This window comes from Tupaia chinensis, unplaced genomic scaffold (assembly GCF_000334495.1).
Source record: "Tupaia chinensis unplaced genomic scaffold, TupChi_1.0 Scaffold000573_1, whole genome shotgun sequence".
Classification (NCBI taxonomy): domain Eukaryota; kingdom Metazoa; phylum Chordata; class Mammalia; order Scandentia; family Tupaiidae; genus Tupaia; species Tupaia belangeri.
The window spans coordinates 2269394-2281145 of NW_006160087.1; positions in this window are offsets into that span (position 1 = coordinate 2269394).

An 11752-nucleotide genomic window follows, 5' to 3' on the forward strand; every position below is an offset into this window, starting at 1 on the left:
CCCCCCGCCGCCGCTGACCCCGCCCACCCACCAAGCCCGCCCTCAAGTGGGGTGCAGGGGCGAGGGACGGAAACTGAGGGACGGAAACTGAGGCCCGGAGTGTGGGCGCTCTTTGCTGGAGGAGAGGGCGACCATGAGGACTGAAGACAGTTTCGGCCTCGGGTCACTAAACTTGCCTCCAACTCCTTGTCTAAACATTCAGAAGCCAGGGGTCCCTGCTGCCAGATGGCAGGTGGAGCTGCCGCCAAGCTAGACTTGGCACGGTGCCAATCCCAAGCCCTCCCGGCCACTGAGGATAATTCCCTGAGGACAGAGCTGCCAGTGGGGGGCCGAGGTGTGGGCAGAGGCCCTCCTGGAAGGTCTGGCAGGACACAGCGCTAGAAAGCCAGGGGGATGTCGCAGAGTCCCAGGGAGGTGGCAATACGGCTCAAGGTATGTGCAGCCCCACACCTCCAGAGGACTTGTTTTAAAGAGAGATTTTTGCTATAGGGAGTGTGTGCTCGCTGGAAACAGTGACAGACAGAGACAGAAAGCTAGAAATCACCTGCCAGGGTGACTTGGGTGATTCGCGGCCACGCCGCAATCCCTTCCTCTCCAGTCCCCTCAGGAGTTTGGACATGTACGCATACACTTCTGTGTGAGTTTTAAGTCACCGAATCCAGGATTCGAACTGTGGTCAACTCTGTGGTAGTCCAACAACGTAACCATTACACCATCTGCTGGTCCCTCAGAGGACTTTCTTCCCACTTGGGCAACGTGACATTAGAGACACAGAGAAGTACAGCGAACTCTCCAAGGGCACACAGCAGAGACAGGACTTCAAGCAGACCTCCTGCTCCCCCACCCAGGCCTGGATTCTTCCTGTTGGCCCCACTCGTGACTCAGTGGTCCTGGGTCGCCAGGCAGGAGGAGAAACTAGCCAAGAAAGGGCCCACAGGACAGGCAGTCAGGCAGTCAGGCAGGCAGGAGGTGTGCTGGAGTCCCTGCGCTCTGGCCCCCACCCAGAGTCCCAGCTACTTGGGAGGCTGTCAGGAGGGGCCTGACATGGTAAGGCCCTGTCTTTTTTTCTGTTTTTCTAAGGAGGAGAGTAAGGAGGCAGGCACTAGAGGGAAGTCAGGCCCAGCTAAACCCAGCTCTGCCATAGCCATGGCTGCAGATGGAACAGGGACTTCTTAGAGTATTCATTTATATCACAAGAGAGGGAGAGAGAACACGCCCCCCAGGGTCCTGACACCGATGCACCCGTCATGGGCAAGCACATGCCGTGTGCTCAGGGCGGTTACCGGCCTTGAACCAGGGGCCTTCCCGTGTGGACCAGCCTCGGGGAGCATGGCATTTCACCTCTGCACCGCCTTGTGGCCCCCATAATTTTCTTTGTAAGACTGCTACACCCACTCACCCGATGAGCACCATTTAGTAAGCTTGTCCCGGGCTACACCAACACAGAGGTTCCTGCTCGCCAGGGTATCCCTGGGCCTAACTCAGTGCTGGGCACGTGCTGTGAGTTCAATATAAAAGAATGAGGTAAACTAGCCATAGGATGTTAGGAAGTGAAGAGAGTCTGGCGGGGTGCGATGCCTTTAGCTAGGATGTCGAGGAAAGCCCCTCTAAGAAACGGGCACAGGAATCTGAGCAGAGAGCCAGCTAGGGCAGGTCCCGGGGCAGCGCCTTCTAGACAGAAACAGCAAGGAGAGGCCTCGAGGCAGGATTGGTTCCACAACAGAGAGGCAGCCAGTGGGGCTGGAGGACGGTGAGCAAAGGAGAAGGCAGACGAGATGGAAGGAGGGCAGGCTGAGAGCCCGAAGAGGTCAGTCACCAAGGGTTTCAGCTGGCGAGTGACACTGTTAAAAGATAAAGGGGGGGGGGACCAGCAGGTGGTACTGTGGTTAAGGGCACTGGACACTCCCACATGGCCAACTACGGTTCAAGTCCCAGACCTGGTGCTTGCTTTCTGACTTTCCCTCCCTCTCTCTGTGTATCTCTCTCTCCGGTCAAATTAAAATAAATGAATGAATAGGGGCTGGCAGGTGGTAGGGCCAGCAGGGGGCGTGGTGGCTAAAGGTGCTGGACTCCCACATGGCCGACCGCGGCCTGAGTCCTGGACCTGGAGGCTTGCTTTCTCGCTTTCTCTCTCTCTCTCTCTCTGGTCAAATTGAAATAAACAAAAGAATAAATAAATGAATAAAGTTAAATTTTTAAAAAATTTTATTAAATAAATGAATGAATAAATGAAACTTAATAAAATTATTTTTTTTTTTTAAAGAGGTTTTTGCTATAATGCACATGCACTTGCCAGAAAGACAGAGACAGACAGAAAGCGAGAAATCACCTCCCAGGGGGGATGGGCACGCCGCAATCCCTTCTCCTCTATTCTCCTCTAAGGATCTTGGGCACACGCGTCTGGAGTTAGTTTAAGCCACCGGGTCTGGGATGTCAACTGCGATTGACGACATGGGAGAGCAGCAAAACATAGCCATTATGCCAACTGCTGGTCCCAATCAAATAATTCTTTATCTTTTTTTTTATTTTCTGGAGAGGTTTTTGCTATAGGGCGTGTGCACTCGCCAGACAGACAGAGACAGAGAGACATAGAGACAGAAAGCGAGAAATCACCCCCCAGGGGGGATGGCCACGCCGCGATCCCTTCTCCTCCGTTCTCCTCTCAGGATCTTGGGCACACACACACATGCACCCGGCGTGAGTTTTAAGCCACCGGGTCCTGGACCAAACTGTGGTCGACTACGTGGGAGTCCAGCGACATAGCCATTACGCTAACTGCTGGTCCCAATTCTTTAAAAAAAAATAAAGATAAGTGGGGGAGGCAGCAGGTGGCATGGTGATTGAAGGCACTGGACTCCCACATGGCTGACCACAGTTCAAGTCCCAGACCTGGCTGCTTGCTTTCTCACTTTCCCTCTTGCTCTTGCTCTCTCTCTCTCTCGTTCTGTCCCTCTCTGGTCAAATTAAAATAAACAAATAAATTTAAAGTTAAATAATTCTTAAAAAAAAAAAAAAAGATAAAAGGGAGGCAGCAGGTGGCAAAGTGGTAAAAGTGCTGGACTCTCACGTGGCCAACTGCAGTTCAGGCCTGGACCTGGCAGCTATAAAATCACGCGGGATGTGTGTGTGTGTGTGTGTGTGTGTGTGTGTGTGTACGTGTGTGTGCGCGCGCCTAAAATCCCAAGAAGATAATGGAGGAGAAGGGATTGTGGCATGGCACCTCTGGGGAGGTGAGTTCTCACTTTCTTTCTCTGGAGAGCACATGCCACCCTATTCAAATACCTAAAAAATAGATGAATAAAAATCAAAAGGGGGCCAGATAGTAGCACAGTACAACACAACTAGATCCCCATGGGAAGGTCTCTGGTTCACACCTGAGCCTCCCTGTACAGTCCAGGCACATACAGGTGCCCACGATCTGAGCTGGTCGAGGCTGGAGTGGATCATGGCATGAAGACCTTGCTAGGTTGCTCTCCCCACTTCTTTCTCTTTCTCGCGGAATAAAGAAACATTGACCTGGGAGCGATAAAATCACGCGGGGTGTGTGTGTGTGTGTGTGTGTGTGTGTGTGTGTGTACGTGTGTGTGCGCGCGCCTAAAATCCCAAGAAGATAATGGAGGAGAAGGGATTGTGGCATGGCACCTCTGGGGAGGTGAGTTCTCACTTTCTTTCTCTGGAGAGCACATGCCACCCTATTCAAATACCTAAAAAATAGATGAATAAAAATCAAAAGGGGGCCAGATAGTAGCACAGTACAACACAACTAGATCCCCATGGGAAGGTCTCTGGTTCACACCTGAGCCTCCCTGTACAGTCCAGGCACATACAGGTGCCCACGATCTGAGCTGGTCGAGGCTGGAGTGGATCATGGCATGAAGACCTTGCTAGGTTGCTCTCCCCACTTCTTTCTCTTTCTCGCGGAATAAAGAAACATTTAAAAAAATCCCCCTCAGCAACCTTATACACAGTACCTGACTGTGAGTCTGAACTACAAGCGCTTACTCCGAACTCCCCTGAAGACACCCCCTCACAGGCCCACACTGGCGCCGGCCTCTGAGCGCACTCAGCAGGCGGCTGAGCCCGGGCTCCCTGGAGAACACTGTGGGGCTGTTAGTACACATCGACAAACCACTGAAATCTAAACAAGAAGTAGGCACTCTTTTTAAAGAATTATTTATCATTGTCGTTATTACTACTATTTAATTTGCTACAGGGTACATGTGCTCCAGAGAGAGAGAAAGTGAGAAAGCAAGCCGCAACTGGGACTCCACCCATGGCCAGCCATGTGGGAGTCCAGCACCTTGGCCACCGCGCCACCTGCTGGCTCCTAGAAGCAGGTACACTATCCCCCGCTTTAAGGACCGGAGATGAAGGCCAGAGCGGGCAAGCATTATAAAGCGGCCCCCTCGGTTCTCCACTGTATAAATGACAAAGCAGAGTTCTCACTCAGAACAGCTTGAATCGGGGCCACCATAACCTGGTGGTTAAAGGAGCCGGGTCCCATAAGACCGACCATATGGTTTGAACCCCAACCCCTGCAGCTTGAAAAGCAGGCTGGGTACATGTGTGTGCATGCCCCAAATCCCAGTGGGACAGAGGACAGGAGGTGTTGCAGCAGGACCACAGCCCGTTGGGAGGTGCTTTCTCTCCCCCAGTCTGTGTCTGAAGAGCCAAGGGCCTCCATCCTTGTTTCTTGATTGAGTACCGCCCCCTCGTCCCACCCTCTGAGGGCAGGCCTATCCACCCCTCTTACATCCCACACTCACAGAAAGGGGCAGCAGACTGACTTGCAGGGGGATTAATCCCACCAGGCCCGTGGCAGGTATGGGCGGAGGGCAGAGCTCCTAGATCTCCCACCAGCCCTCAGGGCGGGTCCTCGAAGGTGCTCTCCTCGTAAGCGGTCAAGGGCCTGTGAGGCTCAGAGCTAGGTGACCACCGCACTCTGGCTGGCTCCAAAACTGGAGCCTTAAAGCATGCGGGGCAGCCATCCTTGGCTTCTCATACCCAGGATACCAAGGGCTGGGCTCCCACTAGGTCGGCCATGGGGAATACCCGCTCCTGGGGTTCCAGGCCCACAGCTGCAAGTGCCCCAGCCAGAGCCAAGGCTCTCACACGTGATAACCATCTGGTTGCCCCAGCAACTCCCCTCCCCCTCCAGCCTGACAGGGCCTGCCGCCTCTCTGAGCACCCCAGGCTCAGGTCTACACACCCCAGTTTGTCTGGAGGGGCTCAGCAACCTGAGGCTCAGGGAAGACACCTCACGAAGAAAGCAAGCCCCAGTGACTGGAAGGACCTTGCCCAAGGTTTGAGAGAGAGATTTTTGCTGTAGGGACCTGTGCTCGCTGGAGAGACAGAAAGACAGAGAGACAGAAAGACAGAGAGACAGAAAGCGAGAAATCACCCCCCAGGGGGATGGCCATGCTGCAATCCCTTCTCCTCCATTCTCCTCTCGGGATTTTGGACGTGTATGCACACGTGCCCAGCGAGAGTTTTAAGCGGCCGGGTCCAGGACTCGAATCACAGTTGACTATGTGGGAGTCCAGCTGCGTAACCATTTTGCAGGGATTTCTGTCCTGCAGAGCGGGGGTGCAGCCTGGGGCTGCGGCTGTGAGGAAAGCGCTCCACAGCCTGTGCTTCTCCCACCTGAGGGAGGAGGCTTCCCGGAGGGAGAAAGCAGTCTGTTCCGGGGAGCTCACCAGGAAGCATGCACGCGAGCCCCAGCTCAGACACAGCCTCCAGAGCAGGGCTGCAGCCCGTCCCACTGGGGCCCTCCGCAGGTGTGCACTCAGGGCCACGCCCACAAAGCACACCTAGTCCGTGCCCCCCTCACGAGCACAACTGCACCGAGGGCCTGCCAAGCAGCTGCGTGCACAGTGGCAGGTGTGTGCACCCATCACGCAGGGGCTTTCCTGAGCCTGGGGACAGGGAGAATGGGGAGCCCCTGCCCCCAAGGCCACAGGTGCAGAAGTGCGCATGTGCGTGTCAGCACTGTCTTGGCTACATCCTCGGGTGAGGCCTCAACCTGCCCCATTCCTGAGCGAGGGGCGGGGGCGGGGCACACCCACAGCCGGGCAGGCCTGACTCAGGGGAAAGGAATGAGGAGGGCGGTGCAGCTGTCCAGGTGGCCTAGCTCGGAGTCAGGAAGCTCCGCCTCACCCTTGCTCCAACTGCCCCTGGCCAGCCCAAGCCCAGACTCTGGGTAATCAGGGGCCCTGCGTCTCTAACCCTTCTGTGCACGAGGCCAAGGAAGACCTGCAGGAAGCTGGGGCCTTTTCCAGGTCACACATTCTAGAGGCGGGGCAGGGCCCAGAGCATTTGTAGATGTCATTCCCGTAGAGGGAAAAGAAAGCAAAATGCACAGGACAGACAGGGTGGAGGGCCTGACAGCTCTCAGCACAGCTTTGCTTCCCTGCCTCCAGGAACACCTGAGAGAAGCCTGAAAGGTTAGAGGGAAGCTTCCTCTTCCCAGAGGAGGCGGGGCAAGAGAAAGTGACTCACTCATTCAAGGTCACCCAACCAGGAAATGGCAGGTCTCGCACTGGAACCTGGGTCCTGCTGCAAACGCCTTAGTGGCCCTACATCTGGGAAGGTGAGTGGATCAGGGGAGGCCAGGGCCTCGGTCCCTGCCCAAAGAAGGGGAGCCCTGTACCCTACCTGCAGCAGGGGAACCCCCCCTCACTCCTTCAGTGTCCAGCCCCACCCCTGTGGGGGCAGAGCTGACAGGCCGGTTCTAAGGTAAATATTGGGGGGCAGGGAGTGGCTGGAGCAGAGAGAGGAAGGTCCCATCCCACGGGGTGCCCTGGGGGGACAGGCAGTGGCAGGGAGGAATTCGCTACATGATAATAATAAACTTCATAATGGGCTTCTGGGCCAGGGTTTGCTCCCCGCAATGACATAATAACCCCTTTCGGCCAGGGTGCAATTCTGACTTTCCAAAGCCCTTTCCCGCTCCTTCGAGGCATGATTATCCCCATCTTAGTTTTATAGGTGCCCCAGAAGAGGCCACCGCGCAGGTGAGAGGAAAGGGCTGGGGATCCGGAGGTGTGGACTGTAGGCCCTGAAGTGAATCACCTCTCTGGGCCTCCATCAAGCAGGACCAGTGTCCGGGAGAAGCAGGGAGCCAGGTACCAACAGGGTGCCCTCAGCCTCCTGCCTTCCTGCTCAGGGGCTCACGAACCCCCACCCTCCCTCAAGGGTCAGTGACTGGCCCAGGGTCCCATGGCTGGTAACGCAGTCAGAATGCAAGCCCAGCTCCTGCCAGCTCTCACTGGCTGCAAAACCACCTTCTCCCCAGGCCACCACAGGCCTCTCCCCCCCACTTCTTAGAATCTCAAGTGGGTTAAGGACCATTAAGATACATGACAGAGATAAGGGACACTAACATGGCTCCCTCTCTCCCCTCAGTGCCTGCGCTGACAGCCCTAACTCCTCTGTTCCGGAGGAATTGGGAAGTCGGGGTCCAGACCATGTCTCAGTGCTCTGGAAGGCTGCGGTCCGAGGCTGGAGCTCTCGCTGCCTCACCTGCCGTGGGGTCCTGAGCCAGGCACTGCCCTTTCCTGGGCCTCGACTTCGTCACTTGTGGTGTGGGACGGCTGGAGAAATGCTCTGTAAAGAGCCCTCGGCCTGTATGGATCTGCCCAGGAGGGTCGTGTTCCCCACACAGGGTCAGAGCCGGGATAGCAGGCGGGCTCAGCTTACTGATCAGACCCCTCCGATCACAGAGAGCTGGCCGGCCCTTTATCAGGGCGTCCGGGGCTCCCATGAACAAGACCAGACACCAGGTGGTTGGTCACAAGTCTCTCCCCAAGAACGGGGAGCAGACGTGGAGGTGCAGAGGGGCAGGGCAGAGAGCCTTCAGCCAGCTGTGGGCCCACTGAAGACCATGAGCTCTGTGGGAGTCCTCTACAGCGCCATCCAGAGGCGGGCGAGGGAGAAAAAGGGTTCCAGAGAGTCTTACTCCCCCAGCCCCTTTCCTCAGTCTCTCCATGTGCAAGATGGGGACAATAACTCCAACCAGAAGAGGGTCAAGCGTGTAAACCTGACAATACAGCACGGGACAGAGGGGACAGAAGCGGGCAGCTCTCCCTGGGCCCCAGTTCACATCCTCCTCCGTCCTCCAACCTGCCTGGGACCAAGTGCCAGCTAGCCAGGGACAGGGCAGCTGGGCTCCCACTTACCAGGGCCCAACAATTCCCACAGGCTACAGGTCATTCCAGCAGGGGGAGGCCAGGACGGGCCACTTGCCCTTCCCAGCCCTCCCCGATTAGATCTCAGGGATCAGCCCTTCCTCCTTGACTCTTGGTTGCTCCTTGCCACTCCCCACCTGCTCCCTCTCACCTCCTGGGGGCCCCAATGCCTCCACGCCTGCCTCTCCCCACAGCGTGGGGCCACTCACGCTGTCTACTGAGCCCAAGCTCTGCAGGGCTTCAGGCTTCCTTAGCCCAAGCCCCTAAATCACATGATGAAACTAACCTAGCCCTAAATTGATCAAGGGCACAGGCTTTGTAATTTGACAAGGCTGAGTTTGAAGGTTCAGCCACCTCTCTGCTGTGTGGCCATGGGCAAATGACTTCACTGCTCTGAGTTCTAGCTTCCCATCTCTAAAATGGGAGGACAGTCGCTTCCCCCTTACTAGACTGTTGGAGCACAGTCAGAATAGCTGCCATAATGGATTCGCATAGGGCCTTGTTTCTAAAGCTTATTTGTTTTATTGATGATAGAGTGAGCGCGTGTGTGCGTGCATGGGGGCGTGCATGCACAAGAGATACAGGTCTCGTCACACTGCAGGGCCCCTCCTGCAGCCCTCAGCTCCTCAGGAACTTGGGCAAGTGCACAGCAGCAGGTGTCCTGGCTGTTCTGAAGTCAACTGCAAGTCCGGACCAGGTCGGCCACGTGGCCGAGAGCCCCGCGGTTCCGCTTGCTACCCACTGCCCCACCAGGCAGGGCCAGGGCCTTCCTTCCTTTCTTTCTTTCTTTCTTTCTTTCTTTCTTTCTTTCTTTCTTTCTTTCTAATTTGCCACAGGGTGCATGTGCTTGCCAAGGACAGGAGAAAGTGAGGGAGAAAGCACCCCGGGGCGCAGGGGTGGCCATGCCACAACCCCTCCTCCTCCAGCCTCCTCTCAGGGTTTGGGGCAAGCACACACACGCGCCTGCTGTGATTTTCAAGCTGCAGGCTAGGTCAGGGACTCAGCGCAAAGTCAGCCGTGTGGGATCCAGCGCCTTCCCCTCCACGCCATCTGCTGGCCCCTGGCTCTTATTTTCATTTCTGCTACCGACCCAGTCAAGCCTTCACAGCCCTCTCTGGCCCTGACTCCCAACATCTGATTCATCCCAGGCCCCATCAGTTCGGCTGCCTCCGCTGAAGTGTCTGCAGCTGCCACTCCTCTCCACACCCACAGCGCTCACCCTGTCCCCAGTGCTCACCTCACCACCTCTCGCCTGGATTCCTGCGCAAAGCCTGAGTTTCCACTCCCACTACCCCAGCCCCAACCTGTCCTGCCTGCCGCTGCCCCCGCCCCGGAGCCACCTTCCTAACACAGCACTCCTGTAGGCGCCTTTCTTGCTCAAACATCTTCACTGGCTCCCTATGGCCAGTCGGCTCTCGGCTCCCTCCCTCCTGCTGCCGCAGACTGGTGAAGCGGTAAGCGCTCACACTCCAGTCACACACCTGGGGCTGTGACAGCAGCAGTGGGGGCTGGGGAGGCCTCGGAATCCTCAGCAGAAGTAAAACGAAGCAAACTGAAGTTCAAGGCCACAGAACTTCTCCCATGCACAAGGAAAGAACCTCAACTGCTTTTCTCTCCTGCCTCCATGCTCACTCCCAACTCTGCGTCCTGCTCACAGCCATAGCTCACAGCTGAAACTAAACCCCTTGTTTAATCAACGATTCAAGACTAATTTCAACTCTGCAGTTATTTCAAAGACCAAATCAAGACCATCTCAGTTTTCTAAAGCAGACCCCATCCCTGACGCTTTCGATACACAGCCTAGACTATATCCAGCCCCCACACTGAACGTCCACGTTGCCTTGACATTGCTTTCTGGTTTTAAAGGAGCACCTTAAAGTCTGGCTGACACCTGAGTCGCTGCGGGGGCTGGAAGTGCCCAGGGGCTGCTAGAGTCCCAGGCCCTTCCTGTAGAGCCAATGGTTAGGAGAATGTCAACATGGCTTTCTACCCTCTCCTCCATCACTATGGCCACAAGCCCGCTACAGTTCTCAGGAAGCCACATCAGAGCAGCCACCAGGCCGATGAAGAACCCAGCCCTCCCCCACCCGGTGCAGAGCAGGGCTGGGCTTCAGGGTGCTGGGGCAGGGAGAGGGATGTCCCGGAGAAGCTACCTGGCTCTAACCCTGGTCCTGTCATTGTTTGGACTATCATCACTCTTTCTCAAACCACCAGAGATGGATGGCCTTGCACGAGCCCCCTCCTCTGGACCTCAGTCTCCCGACCCATGAAATGGCTGGCGGGTGCCCTGGAGGAGCCAGGGAGATCCAGAGAAGTGGAAAGAGCTCAAGGTCACCAGCGCCTACACCAGAACAGACGGACAGCACAGGCCCCTACTTCTCAGCCGGGCTCTTCCCATCACCCCCGTGTGGAGCGATGAGATCACCAGGCTTGGTTCTGAACCTCTAGGAATGTGGGCCACTCTGGGAACACAAGGCGGATTCTCCCGGACAGGAGTCCCTCACTGTCACCAGACCAGCAGGTACCCCTGGAGTACCTGCTTCTGTTCAAGACCCCTTATCTTGGGGAGAGGCTGTATCCACCTGCCCCTCCCCTGTCTCTGGGTTCAGAAGGTGAAGAGACAACTAGAAACCCAGGAAGCACCCCTCCCGGCACCCCTGGGGACTCTCGGGGATACCGCATTCGCTGGGGAAACCAGGAATCCCATCTCCTAACACGGATTGGAAGCCTTCCCCACTGCCTTGGTCGTCCCCCCACCAGGCTGGAATGTGACCCGCGGAGGGATCCCGCAGCATGCTGCCGGGAAGGGCTGCGTTCCAGCTCGGTGGCTGCATTGAAAGGGGGGGAGATGCGGCGGCGACCTCGGGGACCGCGGCGGGGGAGAAGGGGGGCGGGGAGAGGCCGTGGTGGCGCGGGTGGAGGGTGAGGAGGGAGCCGAGGGAGCGGAGAGCCAGTCCGACTCCCGATCACGCCAGATGGAGGCGGTCTCGAGCCTCCAGCCCAGATTCCCTGCCTCTGCCTTCCACCTTTGTCTCCCCTCCCTCCTGCAAACTTTCAGCCTGTTGGGGGCTGAGGCCTGGGGAACAAGAGTGTGTGTACGAGTGCCTCAGGGCCTGCCCGTGAGCCCGGCTGGGTGTGCAGTTGTGAACCTGTGTAGGTCTGTGTGCCTCGGGCGCTGGGTAACTGTACCTACATGCCTGATGTGTGTGCGCGAGTGTATGCCTGAATCTGCGCGTGGGTGTAGTTCGTGTGACTGTAAACCCTATGCATAGGTATAGGTACCTGTCTCGGCATCCGTGCGTCTCTGCGAGGGTGCGAGGCTGTGGGTGGGATTATCTATGTGATTTTGTGTCTGCATGTCCGCATCTCTGAGTGGGTGTTGTGTATGTTTGGTCGTGTGAACTGAACATGTACGTGTGCTCGCCCGTGGGTATTAGTGTTCGTGTGTCTGTGGGTGCATGCGAGGGGTGGGGTCCGCGCGGTGGCTCGCGCCCCCCGCACTCGCACCCACCAGGCCCCAGAGGGGCAGCAGCGGCGGCTAAGGCTGCAGCGGGGAGACCCTCCTC